Genomic DNA, 14,620 nt, shown 5'->3' on the forward strand with positions numbered 1-14,620 from the left:
TTAGTGTTCTTATGAAAAGGGAAATAGAGTTAGCTCAATCAATTTCTACTGTGTGAAGCTACAATGAAAAACTGGCAGTCTACATCCCAGAAGTGGGCCCTCACCAGAACTGAGAATGCTGGCACCCTGATCTTGGACTTCCAGCCACCAAGTCTGTGAGAAATGCATTTCTGCTATTTATAAGTGACCCAGTTTATCGTACTTTGTTACAGCGTCCCGAACTAAGACACTAATTATCTATTTAACTTGTTTAACTATAAAACAAGACACGGTACATGCCCCCAAAAAGCTCTGATTTGCATCTAACTAGAGGTTAGAATTTGGAAAATCTTATTAGCTAAGGAAGGCTGCAGCTTCAATCAGAGGGTGAAAAAGAGGTGACATCAGTATCCATAATTTAAAGCATGTCTTAAAACAGCCCCCAAAGAACACTTAAATGTTGATAATGAAGATCAAGAGCTGCAAGTAGCATACAGTTGCATAACCATTATTCAAACTACGCATGTAAGAAAAGACATGCGGTTAAACATTATTCCCAGTTGAGTCTAGGGGAAAAAGAACACGATAAAGGTACATATATACCTTTCTGGTTACCAAGTGGATGGTCTCTCTCCTCTTACCTCCTTGGATTAAAGGGTCTCTAAGATGTATTTAGCTTGTGAACTCCTACATTTAATTTCCATTTAGATTACACAGTGAACATTAATTACAGGTATACCTCCATTTTTTTGTACTTCATTTTATTGTGCTTCACAGACACTGTGGCAACCCTGAACTGAGCAAGTCTATCAGACCCAATGTTTCCAATGTCATGTGCACACTTGTGTCAAATTTTGGTAATTCTTGCAATATTTTAAACTTTAAAAATTAATATTATATCTATCATGGCGACCTGTGGTCAGTGATCTTGGATGTTACCACTATAATTGTTTTTGGGTATCATGAACCCCACCCACGTAAGATGGCAAAAACAGTAGGTAAATATCGTGTGTGTTTTGACACCTCCACGAACTGGCTGTTACCATCTCTCTTCTTCTCTTTGCACCTTCCTATTCCCTAAGACACAATACTGAAATGAGACAAATTAAAATTTCTACAATGGCCTATAAGTATTCAGGTAAAAGGAAGAGTCACTGATCTCTCATTTTAAATCAAAAGTTAGAAATAATTAAGCTTAATGAGGAAGGCATATTGAAAGCCAAGATAGGCCAAAAGCTAGATATTTTTCACTAAACAGTTTGCCAAGTTGTGAATGTAAAGGAAAAGTTCTTGGAGGGAATTAAATGTGCTACTCCAGCGAACATACAAATGTTAAGAAAGCAAGACAGCTTTATTGCTGATATGAGAAAGTTTAGTTGTCTGAATAGAAGATCAAACTAGCTCCAACATCCCCTTAAGCCAAAGCCTCATCCAGAGCAAGGCCCTAACTCTCTTCTATTCTGTGAAGGCTGAGAGAGGTGAGGAAGATGCAAAGGAGAAAAGCTTGAAGCTGGCAGAGGTTCATTCCTGAAGCTTAGGGACAGAAGCTATCTTTATTAAATAAAAATGCGAGAGGGATCTGTCACTTCAGCTCTGGTTGCCTTGGCTCCACCTATCTCCTTGCTAGAGCCTGCTTCCCATCCTACCACCTCTCTCCTCTGTTCTTGTTGCTGAACTTCTTCCCCCAAAAATCTGGCAGGAGTAACATTGTCTAAGCCCAAGCCAGCAGTGGGCTGGGGGACCCAGTAAGTGTCCATGGGCTATCCTTCAAATGACAACATCTTGTTCTTTGGCTGATACAATGAGTGAACAGTTGGTCAAAGAACTGCAGTTAGAGGTAGAAACTGTCACTTTTCCTCAAGTAGCTATTGCTAAAAGGCCATTTATTACTGGAGAAAACATTGACACTTCCAGTGACCTAATGTTGGCTCAGATACTACAGATGGAATTTGGCAAAGAATATGATGCACAACTTAGGCATAAAGAAAAAAAGATTCAATGGAGATAAAAAAAAAATGTCCATGTCCTTTGAAAACTATTGAAAAGTCCATCCTGATGAAGACAGTGATAGCTCTGAAGATGAGGCTGACTGCCAGGGTACTCATGATGATCTCTACTGACTAGCAAAACCAGTTCCCACTCCCAAAAAGGGTTTTATTGGAAAAGGAAAGGGCATTACCACCAAACATCATGAAGTAGTATGTGGGAGAAAGAATCCAGCAAGAATGGAAAATCTTGCACCTGCATTTCAGGTAGAAGACAGAATGGATTTAAAACTACCAAACAAAGTTTTTGAGGCTTCAAAACAACATACCTACTCAGAAGAACATCAAAGTGCCTTCCTCCACAAGAAAAAGGAGCACTCTACCAAAGAAAATGCAGTTGATCCTGAGACATGTTTTTTTATGTATGAAAAGGTCAACTCCAGAATGTTTGAGACAATCACTGACTTTTAGTACAGGAGAGAAATCCATTGTCTTTCATGTATACAGAAAGAGCATGGAGGATGAATATAGTAAAGTCATACCTACACAATGTGCCATCATGGTATTTACAACAACCCTTAAAGAGTGGAAGAACCATGATCAATAAGTTAAAGATGATCTTAGGTATAAAGATCACTTCAGTGAACTAAGTCCACATAAGATTATCCACATGTGGGCAGAAAGCGAAATCCACGATCTCACAAGAATGCAGAGAACTAGAATCCCTTGTCCAACAGTTATACAACTTGAGTACAAGAAATACATTTTAACTATGTCTTTTATTGGCCATGATTATGTTCCAGCCCCTAAATTAAAAGAAGTAAAGCTCAATAGTGAAGGAATGAAAGAAACCTACTAACAAACTCTTCATTTGATGCAGCAGTTATGTAATGAATGTACACTTTTTCATATCAACCTCAACAAGTATAACACACTTTGGCATGCTGGAAAGGTCTGGTTGTTTGACATCAGTCAGTCAGGAGAATCAACTTGTCTTAATGGACTGGAATCATTGTTCCATGACTATAAAATGTCTCACAGTTTTTCCAGAAAGGAGTAGTAAGGAAAGCCATTAATGAATGAGACCTCTTCAATGCTGTTTTAAACATCTCAGCAGATAATGAAGGGGATTTTTTTTAGCTAAGATAGAAGCTTTGGAGACAATGAATGAAGATCACATTCAGAAGAATGGAAAGAAAGCTGCTTCATGCCCACCAGTATTTTATGGTGAATACCACCAATGCCCACTGCCTTCAATGTAAACACAGAGGTGATTGCCAGTTGCCAATAGCAAACAAAGTTATGGTTGTACTTGCAGTACCAAAACCTGAGAGCTATACAGTGATGTTTCTCTGCTTTTCCCCCTCCTTGTAACACATGTGCCAAATGTGTGGAATTTTTAGCTCAGCATTGAGAAAATAAAATCTCACTATCTTTAAGAAAAAGTGCAAAGTGAAGGAGCAAGTGCTGATGTAGAAGCTATAGCAAATTATCCAGAAGATCTAATTAAGATAGTCGATGAATGTAGATACACTAAAAAACAGATTTTCCATGTAGATGAAATAGCTGTCTATTGGGGAAAAAATGCCATCTGGGACTTTCATAGTTAGAGAAGTCAATGCCTGTCTTCAAAGCTTTAAAGGACAGAATGACTTTTTTATTAGAAGCTAAATGCAGCTAGTGACTTAAAGTTAAAGCCAATGGTAATTTATGATTTCTGAAGTACCAGGGCCTTTAAAAATTATATAAAAATTAATTCAAGATGGATTAGAGACTTAAATGTTAGACCTAAAACCATAAAAACCCTAGAAGAAAACCTAGGTAATACCATTCAGGACACAGGCATGGGTAAGGACTTCATGTCTAAAACACCAAAAGCAACCGCAACAAAAGTCAAAATTGACAAATGGGATCTAATTAAACTAAAGAGCTTCTGCACAGCAAAAGAAACTACCATCAGAGTGAACAGGCAACCTACAGAATGGGAGAAAATTTTTGCAATCTACTCATCTGACAAAGGGCTAATATCCAGAACCTACAAAGAACTCAAACAAATTTACAAGAAAAAAACAAACAACCCCATCAAAACATGGGCAAAGGATATGAACAGACACTTCTCAAAAGAAGACATGCATACAGCTAACAGACACATGAAAAAATGCTCATCATCACTGGCCATCAGAGAAATGCAAATCAAAACCACAACGAGATATCATCTCACACCAGTTAGAATGGCAATCATTAAAAAGTCAGGAAACAACAGGTGCTGGAGAGGATGTGGAGAAATAGGAACACTTTTCCACTGTTGGTGGGACTGTAAACTAGTTCAACCCTTGTGGAAAACAGTGTGGCGATTCCTCAAGGATCTAACTAGAAATACCATTTGACCCAGCCATCCCATTCCTGGGTATATACCCAAAGGATTATAAATGCACACGTATGTTTATTGCAGCACTATTCACAATAGCAAAGACTTGGAATCAACCCAAATGTCCATCAGTGACAGACTGGATTAAGAAAATGTGGCACATATACACCACAGAATACTATGCAGCCATAAAAAAGGATGAGTTTGTGTCCTTTGTAGGGACATGGATGCAGCTGGAAACCATCATTCTCAGCAAACTATCACAAGAACAGAAAACCAAACACCGTATGTTCTCACTCAGAGGTGGAAATTGAACAAGAGATCACTTGGACACAAGAAGGGGAAAATCACATACCGTGGCATATTGTGGGGAGGGGGAAGCGGGGAGGGATAGCATTAGGAGATATATCTAATGTAAATGATGAGTTAATGGATGCAGCACACCAACATGGCACATGTATACATATGTAACAAACTTGCACGTTGTGCACATGTACCCTAGAACTTAAAGTATAATAATAAAAAAAAATACATGAAATCTACCCTGCCTGTGCTCTAGAAATGGAAAAACAAAGCCTAGATGACAGCACATCCTTTTACAGCAAAGTTAAATGAATATTCTAAGCCTATTGTTGAGACCTACTACTCAGAAAAAGACTTCTAGACACCCACGAGCTCGCTGGAGATGCACAAGGAGATTAATGTTGTCTTTATGTCTGCTAACAGAACATCCACTCTGCTTCCCATGGATCAAGGAGTCATTTCAACTTTCAAATGTATTATTTAAGAAATATATTTTGTAAGGTAATTGCTGCCATGGAAAATTATTCCTTTGACAGATCTGGGCAAAATAAATTGAAAAACCTTTGGAAAGGATTCACCATTCTAGCTGCCATTAAGAACATTCATGGTTCATCAGAGGAGGTCAAAATATCAACTTTAATAGGAGTTTGGAAGAAGTTAACTTCAATTCTCATGGATGAGTCCAAGGGGCTCAAGACTTCAGTGGAGGAAGTAACTGGAGATGTTGAAATAGCAAGAGAACTAGAATCAGAAGTAGAGCCTGAAGATGTGACTGAATTGTTACAATACCATGATAAAACGTGAAGGGATAAGGAGTTTCTTCTAATTAATAAGCAAAAATACTGGTTTCTTGAGATGGAATGTACTCCTGGTGAAGATGCTGTGAACATTGTTGAAAATGAGAACTCACTAAAATATTCCATAAACCTAGATGAAAAATCAGTGGCAGGATTTGAGAGGATTGACTCCAATTTTGAAAGAAGTTCTACTGTGGGTAAAATGCTATCAAACAGCATCACATGTTACCCAGAAATTGTTCGTAAAACGAAGATCAATCAATGTGGCAGACTTCATTGTCTTATTCTGAGAAATTGCCACAGCCATCCCAACTTTCAGCAACTATCACCCTGATCAGTCAGCATCTATCAGCATAGAGATAAGACCTTCCACTAGCAAACAAATTAAGACTCACTGAAGGCTCAGATGATCACTAACATTTTAAAGTATTTTGTAACTCAAGTAGGTACATTGTTTTTATAGACATAACGCTATTGCATATTTAAGACTACAGTATAAACATAAGTTTTACATGCACTAGGAAACCAAACATTTATATGACTTGTTTTATTATGGTGATCAGAAACTGAATCCACAGTATCTCCAAGGTATGCTTATAACTATCTTCCCTCAGTTTACTGAAAATATGCTCTAGTATTTATATTTATAGATGCTAATGAGCATGTACAATGAGGATGCTTTAGATTTAGAGAGCAGTATCAGGAAATCTGTGAATTGCAAAGTCACCTGTCAAAAAAGTTGCTTTTTAATTCATTTTTAAAATGAGTTTATGATGTAATTCCTCAGTCTGCCCCCAGTTTATTGAACTGATGGACACAAGATGCTCTTTCTAAAGCGAGTCCATTTTTAAGATGTGGTCCACTCTCTTTAGAGACATAACATGAAGAAAGCAACGCTGAAACATACGTAGGGAATTCTGAATTTAAAAATGGACTTCATTCTGAAAATCTAAAGAGCAGTTGTTTCAAGAGACCACTTTAAAAAAATACAACTGCACACACACATAGCTATCATGTTGCTAAGATACCACACAAAATACACCCAACTATTAATATAGTTGAAATGTGGCCGACGACCTATGTCCTGAGAGCAGACCCAGTCATTCAGAGAGGACAGGAGAAGGATGACAAAACAGAGCTTTTCCCCCTCATTGCTAATGGTAGGGATTATTTGAAAGAGTTTTGAAATTGTTTTCTCACTTCACTTTTTATACTGTTCTCTTGGCGCATGGCACCCCTCTCCACTGACAAACACAAACCCAGGGCCTTGCTGTTCTTCACTTCCCTTCTGTATTCCCTATCCTCTTCTCCAGACTCACTCCCAGAAACCATTTACTTCATTTTCCTGAAACCACATTTCAGAATCTATTTGTGGGATGACTCTTGGGTTGAAGTTAGAAAAAAGACAATTAAACCCTGTGTCTGATATTCGTCTGGTAAGAAATTGTAATAGTCCTTTGCTTAAATTACATGATGATAATGAAGAATAAAATTTAAAATATAAACCATAGGAATGCATGATGTCAGTTAAATTGCAAGCCAAATTCTAAGTATTATTTTGTTGTGCCAATTTACAAATGTGTGAAGAACTCATAGCCCATTAACACTTTGATAATTCTATACATTTTAGCTAGCAGATAATAACTAACCCTAATGAATCTCTAATTGGTAAAATTTTAGGTAGTCCTATAAGCATGCGTGAAAAAGAGTCAGGAATTTGGAAGAAATTTCCTTTGTGCAAGCGATAAATCATCTAGACAGTAAGCTCCTCAGAGTCTGCCAACGTCAGGGTCCCAGAAGCTCATCCTAACTTCTCATTTTATTTCTATCTTTCTTTTTTCCAAAATTACTTCTTATTTGCAACATGTATATTATATACATGTATATATATTTCTTTTACACACATACCTTTTATAAATTAGAAGTAACTGAAATACATATAATTTAGTAAAAAAGTAATTTTGAAGGAGTACATATGAATATGTAATACATATATATAGTTTTATGGCAAGAACAAATGAGACTTCATGTATTTCTAGGGGAGTTTCTATCAGTGGTTTCTGAGGAGAAGATGACAAGCGATAGCAGTTCATTAGTAAATGTCATCTGTCAATGGTAAGGAATGAATGGTCTTACCCAAGTGGTCACTCTGACTATAGTCTCTAGTATAGCCATACAAAAACATTAGCTCTGAAAAATAATTCAAGTCATTCTAGAAAATGATTCAGTCATTGAATCAAGTCAATTATTCAAGTCCATAGTTTCTCCTATTTGAGAAAAGGCCAGCCATTTTCTTCCTTAAATAAGAGGCATATAATCTAACTCTGCAACTTAAGAAGCATGGGTGATGTTCAGCTACAAAATTTACTTTAGAACACAGTTTAGACTGATAAAATAGGAAAGGCTACAAAAAATGACATATGAGGTGCCCTCTGCAGAAGGCCAAAGAGCCAATGACTCAACTGGAGTGAGAATGAACTGGATAACTTCATGCTCATGCTATGTCTTTGTAGCGCCTAAAAGTAAGATGATGGTGAGGATAATTTGATACTGTGCTTTAGGTTAAGAATATTTCTCCTTACCACATTTCTGCCAAAAATGTCTTGTAACCTCAGTAGGGCATTTAGGTCAAGGATGTAAGGTCTAATATACAGGTCTTTACCCCACAGTCCTCTTTGTTCCCACCCCAGCCAGTTACTATAATGTCTGAAATTTCCTCAAGGTATGTGAGTCTTGATGGTAAGTCCAAGAACACTTGGACACAAGGCATTAGGAACACTAAATGCTACTTGATCAGGGAAGCTTATGATGGGCTAAGAGTAGATATCCTGGGTAACTGGAGGGCAGCGTGCTATGTCAGATACCTATCACTGTATAACAAACTATCCAAATTTAGTACCTTGAAACAACAATCACGATTTTGCACGTGGTTCTGCAACTTAGGCTGGGTAGGAATGGATTGTTCCCATGTGGCATCAGCTGGGGCACTCAAGAGGTTACATTTTCCTAGTAGAGTGGAAGCAGGAAAAAAGAAGAGGCTATATTCAGTGGAAGCTCAGCTGAGCCTGCAAGAACAGTCTGATGCCTCAGCTGGGATGGCTGGAATATGTAGGGACCTGTTGGACAGCTCTCTCCCTGTTTCTATGCAGTCTTTCCAGAAGGGTAGCTGGATCTCTTTATAAGAGCTCCAAGAGAGTGAATGAAGAAGTTCCAGGTCTCTTAAGGCTTAGGCCTGGTACTGGCATAGTTTTACTTCTGTGGCATTCATAGTGGTCAAAACAAATCACAAGTCCACCCTCAATTTAAGGGGAAGTAAATAGATTCCACCTGTTGGATGGGAAGAGTAGCCAAAAAAATAAAATAAAGTAGCCATCTTTAACCCACAATAATGTGCCTGCATATAAAGTTTGGCAGTCACTACAAACCAGGTAGAAAGTAATTCCCAAGGGGGACTGAGAACAATCTGAAGATCATTGTTGCCATTGTTGTTTTCAGTTTTGCGGATTTCCAGTCAAATTCATTCATTACCATGTGCCTCTGGGCCTACATTTGGCCATTCAAAACCTTCTAAGCATCCATTTTCAGGGCAACAAAGTGCAGAAGAGCAGTGACAAACTGCAGCCTACACTGGTTGTTTTTGTAAATAAAGTTTTATTGGAACATATCTCTACCCTGTCATTTACATATTGTTTATGGCCGCTTTTGTGCTGTAACAGCAAAGTTGAGTAATTGTGACAAAGACCTTATGGTCCATAAAGCCAAAGATGTTTACTTTATGGCCTTATTCGTTTGCTAGGTCTACTGCAACAAAGCACCACAGGCTGGGTGGCTTAAACAACAGAAATGTATTGTCTCACAGTTCTGGAGCCTAGAAGTCTGAGATCAAGGTGTTGCCAGGGTTGATTCCTTCTGAGGGCTGGAAGAGAAGGATATGTTCCAGGCCTCTCTCATTGGCTTGTAGATGGCCATCTTCTCCCTGTATCTTCACATTGTCTCCCTTGTCTGCCTGAGTCCACATTTCCTTTTTCTTAGGAGGACACCAGTCATATAGAATGAGGACCCTTCCCAATGACCTCATTTTTAACTTACTTCTGTAAAGACTCTATCTCTAAATAAGGTCACATCCTGAAATAGTAGGGGTTAGGAATTCAACATATGAATTAGCAGGGGTTGAGGCACAATTCATCCCATAACAATGGCCCTTTACAGATACAGTGTGCTGAGGCCTGGAATAGAGGGGAAAAGGCTCAGCCAGCTGTTACAAGCCTTAAACTCTAGTTCAATTCTGCCCCTTCCTACTTGGGGCACTATGGACAAGTCACCAACACTGATTCTCTTTTTATATCAGTAAATTGGGTTCCATTGGACTGCACATGATGCAGAGTGATTGTAAGATCAAATTGTGATGCTGTGCAAGAGAGTAGCATGAAGAATAAAAGGTATTGCCTATGAGTTGTATTTCTATTATATATTCTTGGAATAATTTACTGCCATTCAACCCTGGGGCTTTATATATTTGAACTTGAGCTTGGCTCACTAATACACTTAGTGGGAAATATATTAGCAGCTTCCTCCTGGTTGAAGAAGGAAGTGGCTGCTGTGGTCCAACTTGTTAAATGTTTCTGAATCACTCTGCTCAGTATATAATGACCTATAGTTTTCTCAATAACTGAAGACTTCCTTCAGAAGCTTCCGACACAGTTTCTTCTCATGTGTCCCACCTGCCTACCTGGTTAACCCATTGCCTTGCATCATTTGGTAACTGTAGTTTGGGAGCTTGAGACTTCTGGTCTGACTAAAGTACAGGATCTTATTTTAGTTTCCTCTTTGTGTTCTGCCACTGGATAGCACAGTTAGTCTCAGATGCCCACCTGTACCTAAAAGTTGTTAGAACTAAACTCCTTCCAAAGCTTGACCCATCCTGGACCTTTACCTCCATCCTTGTGTTCTACCTCCCCCACCTCAGATAAGAAGCTAGGAAACTCATTCTTTTCCCTCTAACACTAAATTGTATAAGTCAGATCATTTCCATTCAAGACAGAGCTTCCTATGTCTCCTATTTGTATTAGACCTTGTAAGACATGTTGTTTAAGTAAGGAAGGTGTCTTAGTTGGTTCGAACTCTTATAACAAACTATCTTAATCTGGGTATCTTATAAAAAATAGGAATTAATTTCTCACAGTTCCAGAGGCTGGGAAGTTCAAGATCAAGCTACCAGTGGATTAGGTGTCTGGCAAGGGCTCACTTTCTCATAGATATTACCTTTTTATTGTGTTGTCCTCTTGATTAATGGGCTTCCTGTGTCTACTTTATAAGGGCATTAACCTAGGCATGAGAAATCACCTCCCAGAGGCCCCACCTCCTAACCATCATCTTGGGAGTTAGCATTTTAGCATATTATTTTGGAGGGATGCAGATATCCAGATCACAGCAGGAGGAAAGATGATTCCATTGATTCCATAAGATGATGTTATTGTCAGTTTGTCAGTTTTGTTGGGGAGTTGATTTTCTATTAGTTTGTGGTTTTCAACTTAAAAAACTGTTTTAAAAGAGCTCAGGAAAAATGGTACTAGGTTGTCAATCTAAAGTGGTACATGCAACTAAACAAAAAAACTCCCGAAAAGAACAATGAAATCATCTGACCTTAGCAAAGCTAACTATTAGTTTTGGCTGAGTGTTTAGGTAGATAATTCTATCCAGCTGTGCCAAGATAGCACTCATATTGAATTTTTTTTTTGACACAGGGTCTCACTGTGTCACCCAGCCTGGAGTGCAGTGATGGGATCACAAATCACTGCAGCCTCTAACTCCCAAGCTCCAGCAATTCTCCCATCTCAGCCTCCCAAGTAGCTGGAGCTACAGGCATGTGCATCATGCCTAGCTAATTTTTTAAACTTTTTGTAGAGACAGGATCTCACTATGTTGCCCAGGACGAATTTGAACCTGTGGGCTCAAGCCATCCTTCCACCTCAGCCTCCCAAAGTGCTGGGATTGCAGGCTTTACCACCACGCCTACCTGGAATTTGTTTTTAATGGAGAAAAATACAGTGCTGCTAATCTTATCTTGATACATTATGAAATGCCATGCAAATCTCTCCATGTCCATATGCTACCTTGTCTTTTTTTTTTCTATTTTCTGGGCTTGAACTTTTCCAATGAATGTATCACTTGGCAAAGTCAATTTACTGAAATGAGCATGTGTCACTGTCATTCTGGAAAAGAGATGACAGTGCTGTATGCCATAGCCAAAAGTCACTCCTGTGTGGCATTTAACAATTCTGCCAGGTATCTGCTGAAGACTGCATGCCAAGGGACCTTGAAACTCTCAGCAGATGTGATTTTAACTTTGCCCACTACTCATAAGCGACTTCTATTTGCTCTGACATCTTAGCAGCAAACCCATACATACTCAATGTTAGCAGTGATATGAGTGACTCAGACATGGCTCTCATCAACTAAACTTCAAATCAATTGAGAATAAATATTTAAACAACAACAACTAAACCAGTTTCTTTGATTTCTGGGCTAATTCTAACCAATTCATCAAGCTTTACCTTGGTGCTGCATTTATGTTTTGTTGAATTGAAATTTATGAAAAAGATTTAGCCAAAGACAAGCAAGAAATTAAAAACTGTAAAATGAGCTGAGGTCTCTAGTCTGTCATTTTAAAAAAGAGGGGAGGTCTCCAATTATCCAATAGAATAGAATTAATAAAAGTGATGTGTGTCATAATAGATTTTATTCCAATAGAACAACATTATTACATCCGATCATAAATCACATGAATACTTTCTGGTAACCGAAAGGAAAAAATCCACACTGTTGATAATTGTATAGCTTCTCACATACCAAAATGTATGAGGGGTATATGCTACTTGTATCATTAAAATCTTATTATATTATAATGTAGTAATCTAATTTCTCTAAGTGCCTCATTATTTTTCATTTCAACTGCCAAATGCACATATATTTTATGTTGTTAGTGAATTAAATGGAGACACACTAAGCAGATTGATATTCTGGATTCACTCTGTGATTTAAACATACTAATTATAGTGTAAAATAAGAAAAAATGTGCTATTTCCTGTAGGTCACACCCTGTGGTTTATAACACAGGCAATCTGTATTGTGCCTAGAAACATATTGCATACAAACAACTGGTGATAAATAATAGGATTTCAAATCAGTGTAGTTGCATATTTAAATGAGAACCTTGGAGATGTCAGCTAAATTTGAGTTCTTAAACATGTCTGTGGGTAAATTGTGTTGTAGTGTGAATAGCTCAGCCTGGTGAGTGTATAGTCACTTAGTAACTACTCATTGTCCCCAGCGATAACATCACTTGGGTGATGACAGACGTCATTAACATACAGAAATACAACAGAATGGTATATCGGCCAGCTGTGACTGGCTAACAAATCATATCAATACATAGTCACTAAAAAAAAAAAAAAAAAAAAAAAAAAAAAAGATTCAGCTCCCAAGTGTTGGCAATGTTGGCTATGCTCGGTTGAGCTGTTCATCTGGTCATGGCAGAGCACCTTTACGTGTTGTCATCAGCTGTAAGTTAGGCTGATAGCTTTGCTGATTGTATTAGTCCATTTCTGCATTGTATAAAGAACTACCTGACACTGGGTAATTTATAAAGAAAAGAGATTTAATTGGCTCATGGTTTTGCAGACTCTAGAGGAAGCATGGCTGGAGAGGCCTCAGGAAACTTACAATCATGGTGGAAGGCAAAGGGGAAACAGGCACATCCTACGTGGCTGGAGCAGAAGGAAGAGAGAGAGGAGGGGAAGGTGGCCACACACTTTTAAACAACCAGGTCTCATGATAACTCACTCACTGTCATGAGAAGAGCAAGGGGAAAATCTGCCCCCATGATCCACTCACCTCCCACCAGAACCCTCCCCCAACACAGGGGACCACAATTCTAGACGAGATATGGGCAGGGACACAAATGCAAACCATGTCGGTAATCTTGGCTGGGGTCTCTCCATGTCTGAGACCTCAGCTGGGGCAACTAAGCTTACGTGGCTCTGGTGATTGGCCTCTCATCCTCCAGCAGACTAGCCTGGGCATAAGAAATCAAGCAAAAGCACTTAAGGCCTACTGAGGCCCGGACATGAAACTGCCACACGATCACTGGCACTGAATTCTATTGGTTAAGTCTGATTTAAGGGTGAAAAAATAGACTCCACCTCATGATTAGAGGAGCTGTAAGATCACATAGCAAAAGGGCATAGATATAGATAAGGGTAGGAAATTGCAGCCATGTTTGGAAGCAATCTCCAATTGATGGTGAACTGTTAAAGGTGACATTTTGCATAAATATATTAAAAGAGTTCATCATGTCTATCAGTAGAATCAATTGAGGGACCACAAACGTTACTGCCAGGGACTGGAGAAAGTTCAAATTCTTCCCTCTAAATCTATGCCTCTTTTCATTCCTGTCCGTGGGATCTTATAGAATGATTACACAAAGAGCCCATGGCAAAATGGAATTCATTTATTCATTTATTGATAACTGCTGACAGGCCCTGACCATCCATGACCAGGTAGGTAGAGGACATTGATAAGAGCTGCTTAATATAGTCCTCTGACGAATCAGTAAGTCCTTTTGGAGAGAAGGCTATAGAGAAGAGATTGTTAATATGTTTAACACAGGAACCTTTACTCATGGAGAAAATGTGATTCAGAGAATATTCTGGACCTCTGCCCATCAAGATGAGCAATTATCCCTCTTTAGAATATCAGTAGGTAGAAAAGAGGGGATTAGAAGTAGGCCTAGCTTGCCTCTGGTATTTCAAATCCTAAAACTCAACATAAAAAGTTGATGACAACATCAAAAATAACAATAACAACAGACATAGTTTGAGGTTAGATCTTCTGCCAAAATCTCCATCAGACTAATGCAGGTGCTCCATGCATGTCACCAGCTTTGTTCTTCTCTCCTCCCAGAGCACTAACCCAATATGCTTGTGGTTTCACCCTTTAAAACAAACTGACAAACAAAAATACCCATGTAACTTCATAATAACTTTACCACCTGCAATATTAATCTGGCAGCTATGATGGTAGTGTCTCCCTCTTCCATAGTATGTATAAAAGACTATCAGATGCTATCGATTTATATTTTTCCTCTGTTAAACCCAAGTTCATAATTTAATCCTAGGAGAGTAAGGTAA

The 14,620-nt window shown here is 38.5% G+C and overlaps 1 protein-coding gene and 1 pseudogene across 1 annotated transcript in view; one reads left to right on the top strand and one right to left on the bottom strand.

Annotated features, from left to right (window-relative positions):
- LOC100430131 (serine/threonine-protein kinase RIO3 pseudogene) overlaps positions 1–3,024 on the top strand; it is a 71,340-nt pseudogene extending 68,316 nt beyond the window's left edge.
- Positions 1–14,620, bottom strand: part of LOC144336138 (uncharacterized) — a 410,554-nt gene that overhangs the window by 1,435 nt on the left and 394,499 nt on the right. The gene's annotated exons all lie outside the window — the stretch shown is intronic.

This window comes from Macaca mulatta, chromosome 17, assembly GCF_049350105.2.
Source record: "Macaca mulatta isolate MMU2019108-1 chromosome 17, T2T-MMU8v2.0, whole genome shotgun sequence".
NCBI lineage: Eukaryota > Metazoa > Chordata > Mammalia > Primates > Cercopithecidae > Macaca > Macaca mulatta.